Raw genomic sequence first — 6,401 nt, 5'->3', positions numbered from 1 at the left:
AGTTAACTCTTTGACAGAGAGAGCGAGATGGTGGTAGGGGACAGCCCCCAGTAAAGTCAGAGGTGAGAGCACAAAGCAATAAAATAGGCAGACTCTGTTTTTTGGGGGGGTAGATGCTCGAGAATATCCAGGCGGACTCCTGAGGCTCGATCCCGCCTTTGCGTATGCCGAGCCTCCTTTCTCATGACCTTTGTCACGAGTGGAATGCCTCACCGGCTCCCGGCAGGAGGTGGTGGGCATTTGTGTCTTGTTCGTGATCTTGGAGGAAATGCCTCTAGCCTCTCCATAAAGTAACCGACCTGCTTCAGGACTGAGGTGCATCATGTCAGATGCCTGTAAACAGCGTGAACGTGCTCACTGCCACTGATCTGTGCACCTAAAAATGGCTAAAATGGCTTATTGCATGTATATTTTACCATTTTTAAAAAAAGATATTTTCTCAATTAATAGTCTATTGTGATATTGAATTTTATATAAGACCTGCTGCTGCTAAGTCACTTCAGTCATGTCCAACTCTGTGCAACCCCATAGACGGCAGCCCTCCAGGCTCCCCCGTCCCTGGGATTCTCCAGGCAAGAACACTGGATGGGTTGCCATTTCCTTCTCCAATGCATGAAAGTGAAAAGTAAAAGTGAAATCGCTCAGTTGTGCCCAACTCTGTGCGACCCCATGGACTGCAGCCCACCAGGCTCCTCCGTCCATGGGAGTTTCCAGGCAAGAGTACTGGAGTGGGGTGCCATTGCCTTCTCCTATACAAGACCTATCCATGGAGAAAACTATGAATTTTTTACTTAGAGTTGTTAATGTAATATATGATAGTAATGGATTCCCTAATAATGAACAAACTTTACCTTCTTAAAATAAACCCGTCATGATGTATTATTTTTGTGCTAGATGCCAGCTACTGCTGACACTTAGTACTTCTGCACTGTCGTGATACTGGTATGCAAGTTTTCCCCTTTATATTGTCTTTATCTGTTTTAAGTCCCTGATATTATCATATTGATAGTGTCATAAAAGGAATTAGGAAGCTTCCTTTTCTACTCTCTGAACACTTTATGGTGTTCTGGGACTATCTGGTCTTTGAAGCTTGGTAGAATTTCCCTGTGAATGTCTGGGCCTAAGACTTTTCTGGGGTAGTTTGTTGGTAACTTTCTGATGAACATTGTTGTTATTCAGTTGCTAAGTAGTACTCGACTCTGTGACCCCATGGACTGCAGCACACCAGGCCTCCCCGTCCCTCAATTATCTCCCAGAGTTTGCTCAAATTCATGTCCATTGAGTAAATGATGCCATCCAATTATCTCATCCTCTGTTGTCCCCTTCTCCTTCTGCCCTCAATCTTTCCCAGCATCAAGGTCTTTTCCAATGAGTCAGCTGTTTGCATCAGGTGGCCAAAGTATTGGAGCTTCAGGTTCAGCATCAGTCCTTCCAATAAATATTCAGGGTTGATCTCCTGTAGATTGACTGGTTTTATCTCCTTGCTGTCCAAGCGACTCTCAAGAGTCTTACGAACATCCTATTCTCATTTAACCACATATGAAGAGCTGTCCAACGAGCACCCACTAGACAAACCTGCTCCCACCTGTGCCACTGGCTTCAGGGTCTTTTGAATACTGAGTTCTTTTAAGGCTCAGAGCAAGCTTCACCCCAAGGCTCAGCTGCAGAGGGGCCCTGACCACACGGCACAGCACAGCCAGACTCGACCTGGTAGATTCATGGCTGCAGGGCCTGCGAAGTCTGCTCTTGGGGTTAGACGGATAAAACTGGACAGTTGAGGTAAATCGTCACATAAAACTAGGTCAAGGGCACTGTCTGCCATGTCTGCTGTGCGAACAAGCCACTCATGGCAAAAAAGCATGAGGAAGCACATTTGCAGCGGTCCCAGAACCACTTCACTGGAAAACTCACTGTCATTGGAAGATTTTATAAGCGAAGCAGACATTGCAGGCCAGGATGCTGTAACATGTCTTGTAGCCTTTTGACTTCTCTGGCTGGCGGTCTGAGCTCGTAACCTCAAAGAACAGCGACCTAAGAGATGCTGAGTCAGGAACCACGGCTTCCAGGGGCCCTGACCTCCTCTGTCACACCCTTATCCACCCTGGCCACTCACAAGCTCTTCTCCCTCCAGACACCTCCCGCCACGTCAGGCCAGGAAAAATCAGAAACCAAAACACCCCGAGGAGCCATGAACACAGCTTTATTATTTTAGTTCTTTCATTTCTTTGTCATGGAATTGGAACCAGCAACACAGAACATCAAATGTCAGGCTGGTGATTTTCTGCTTCAAAAACTGGCAAATCCCACTGTGAGTCTTACCACCACTTTGCTTCCATTTTACAACTAAAAAAGCCAGGCTTTGGGTGGGGGGAAACTAAAAGGCTTTTCATGGGGGGTCACAGTCTTCCCGCACCTCCCTCCCCACATCAGGTGAACTGGGCGTGTCCTTGGTCCCATGCTTCTGCTTCCTCTTTCTAAACCAGCCATGTCAAAGGTACATAGGGTGGAGAAGGGCTTCCCTGATGGCTCAGTGGTAAAGAATCTGCCCACAACGCAGGAGATACAGTCCCTGGGTCAGAAAGAACCCCAGGAGAAGGAAATGGCAACCCACTCCAGTATTCTTGCCTGGAGAATCCCACGGAGAGAGGAGCCTGGTGGGCTACAGTCCATGGGGTCGCCAAAGAGTCGGACAGGACTCAGCAACTGAACAACAAACCGAATACAGTATGATACCCGAAAATCGTAAAAATATTGATAAATCTGACTACCAGAAAAAGGCCACATTAAAAAGAAAGCATCTAGAAAGCTGGAAGTCAAACTGGAAAACACGCGCGATTCACATAACAGAGAAAAGGCTAGAAAGATGTCTTTCAAGTCATCTCCCTCCCAGGAAACACTGCCTCTCAATTGGGCACAGGACCTTCATGGGCAGGTCAGAGATGAGAGGCCTCACACATCACAAGACAAATGTGACCCAACTACAGACCCTGAGGAGCACGAGGGTCCAGATACCCTCCCCTAGGACTGACTGGGGGCCTGAAGGCCCTGGGGGCCTGAAGACTTTGCGCCCAAAGTAATTCTCCAGCCACAGCAGCAAAGGGAGGGAGATTCAGGTGGAGGGGAATTCGGAGGTGGGGCAGCTGAGTTGAGGGCAGGGTGCTACAGAAGAAGAGATGCCCAGGGGAGGGAAAGTTGCCCGGGGGTGTGGGGGGGGAGGGCAGGAGGGGTGTCCCTCTGGTGTCTGTGCTCCAACACCAACCTGCTCAAATGCGGGTGATGTCCTCAAGGCTCACATAAGCACTTCTGAGGACAGAACAATTCGCAGACCCAGAGTCACTTGAGGCCCCTCCAGCCAGCCCAGCGTGAAGAAACTTCATGAACACAGCATTAAACAGGGATGTCCCGGAGGGTAGACCTCAGGAGAGGGGGGGACACTCTCCCTCTAAAGGCTGCTCCAGACCCGCCCCAATGGGCTCAGAAACAGATCCCAAAAGGGTCAGCTTCATCCACAGGAGCTTAATTGATGGCCAGGAGAGAAACATCCTTTAAAGTAAGACGATAAAGCTCAGCATCCAACCACGAAAACATGACAGTATCAGGCGCCCAATGAAAAACTTCCTGCACGTGCGCAGTAGCAGGGAAACAGAGGTAGTGAACAGGAAGTAAGTCAGCAGGAAGACCGGAAACGACAGACAAGATGGAATCAAAAGACAGTGGTTCTAACTGTGCACCGCATGTGTGAGGGTATTTTTTTAGAGTATGACAAGAGAAATGGAAGATTTTAAAAATTCAGTCAAGATTACAGAGATGAAGAATACAAAATCTGATACGGAAAACACTCAGCCTCAGTGGACAGCAGCTTAGATGCCACAGAAGAGATCAGGGAACTGAAGATGAGAAATAGAAACCGTCCACAATGAAGCACACACGGAAAAAGGCTGAAGGGAGATCACATGGCCTCGCTGACCTGGCGCCCACGTCAAAAGGTCTGAAATACCATTACTGGAGTTGCAGGAGGCAAGGAGAGCAGAGGAAGGGAAAAAAGATATTTGAAGAAACAATACTTGGAAACTTCCTAATTTGATTTTAAAAAATGATAAATCCACAGATCAAAGAAACTCAACCAACCCTCAACAGGGTAAACATACACCTCCCCTGCCAAGCACATCATGTTCAAGTTACAGAAAACCAGTGATGAAGAGAACTTCAGAAGCTAGGAAAGGAAGGCGCATTGCATCTAGTGGGGGAAAGAAGGTGTATCAGTCAAGAAATAGAAGCCACACAATAACAGGAGGAAAATTCCAATATAAGGAATTACACACAGTTACAGAAGACTGCCACTAAAGTGTACAGGACTTTAGTATATGTGCTGCCTAAGCAAGCACTGAAGTATAATGAACTTTAAAAAACAGGGGAATGGGAGGCTTGAGGCAGAGGGTCCGAAAAGGAACGAGCTGGGAGAAGCGTGGCATCATGGACCTTGGGGGATGGCAGCATCCTGCAGGGAGGCAGCGGGGCGGAGGAATTCAGACCTCGTTTGCAGGGGCTCAGCTGTGATGTGCCTGCTGATGGAGTTGCCAAGGTTCTGCAGGCCAGGGCTGGTGAGCAGAGAGCCCCTGCCAGGGTTTCAGCACCTCACTTGGGCAGGGGGAGAAAGGCTCCCTGGGAGCTGGGCATGGTACCGGGCACATGCCAGGACACTTCCGGCTAGGGTGCTGTGGACGCTCACTGGCAGCCACAGTGGGGTGTCAGAGCAACCTGTGCTTCTGGCAGGCACATCAGAGCCCAGGAAGGCAGGACTCTGGGCTCCAGCAGCCCCATCCTCCTGCAGTGCCCCTACCCCCCAGCACCCTCCAGTGACCACACCTGCTGCCAGGGCATGAAGCCAAGCACACACTTTGTACATGGACACCAAGGCCAGCAGCACAGAGGAAAACAGGTACCATGGAGATGAGGCAGGGCCATCTCCAAAGAAACAAAAATTAGAGGACTAAGATGTCCACCCAGAACTACGTCCCATGAAAACACCCTTCCACAATAAAGGTCACAGAGCAGTTCACCGGAGGAGTTCACGGCTTTTCCAACAAGGGGTGCTGGGGCAGGCGCGTGTTCACAGTCAGAGACCATGACCTCACACCTTACATACAAACTCACTCACAATGGACCAGGGGCTGAAGTGTAAAACATCAAACTATGAAACGTCTATAACACAATAGGAGAAAATCCTTAGGGGCTGGGGCCAGGGAAAAGGGTTCTGGCCACCAAAAGTCCATCAGAGGAAAACCCTGATAAACTGGATCCCATCAATAGTAACTGTGTTCGCTGTGCGACTCACCCCACGTTTGAAGGATGAAAAGAGCAATCACACGCTGGGAGAATATGTCTGCAGACCGTATCTGCAAGGAATAAGAACTCTCAAGACTCACTCAAGATAAAACTGTGACAACACCAAATGCTGACGAGGATGCAGAAACCAGGTCAACCGTGCACTCACAGGATGTAAAGTGACACAGCCACTCCGGAACATGGTACGGAGCTTTCTTACATAACTGCATGCAGGCTTCATATAACCCGAATTACTCAGATCAACTCCCAGACCCCCACCAGGGCCAATGCTGTGGCTGGACCAGCCCTTCTGGTTTCTGCGGTCCCTGGATGCACTGCAGCAAAAGCCATCAGAGACGGAATTCCCCTGTGGGCCAGTGGTTAGGAGTCCAAGTTTTCACTGCCAAGGGCCCAGGTTTAATACCTGGTCTATGAACTAAGATCCCACAAGCCACACAGCATGGCCAAAGAAAATAAAAAACAACGGGGAATTCTGAGGAAGGAGGTTTATTATTCGTAGTCCTGGAGCACACGTGGGCCACCCAACGAGGCCAACAGGAGAGCAGCATGCAAACACATGGGCCTGGGGTGCTGCCTTTATTGGGGTTGAAGCTGCCTAGGGTTTCGAGGGTTCACTCTTGACTCTCTGACCTGAGGCTTAAGAGAGGGAACTGGGGTGTGGGAAGGGCAGAGCAAGTCATTCACACAGTTTAACTGGGCTACCTAAGGCTTTCTGAAACAGAAGCCCTATGCAACATACACATTAGATTTTTAACAATTAGGATTAAAAGTAGAATCTCATAAATAGGTTTTATAAAGAGTATACGTGGAAACACTATTTCTGCTGAATTTGATCAAATGGACTCTATGTACAAAAAAAATCTTCACAACCCAGATAATCATGATGGTGTGATCACTCACCTAGAGCCAGACATCCTCGAATGTGAAGTCAAGTGGGCCTTAGAAAGCATCACTACGAACAAAGCAAGTGGAGGTGATGGAATTCCAGTTGAGCTATTCCAAATCCTGAAAGATGATGCTGTGAAAGTGCTGCACTCAATATGCCAGCAAATTTG

Source organism: Bison bison, unplaced genomic scaffold (genome assembly GCF_000754665.1).
Source record: "Bison bison bison isolate TAMUID 2011002044 unplaced genomic scaffold, Bison_UMD1.0 scf7180017864037, whole genome shotgun sequence".
Taxonomy (NCBI): Eukaryota; Metazoa; Chordata; class Mammalia; order Artiodactyla; family Bovidae; genus Bison; species Bison bison.
This window is presented reverse-complemented; position numbering follows the sequence as displayed.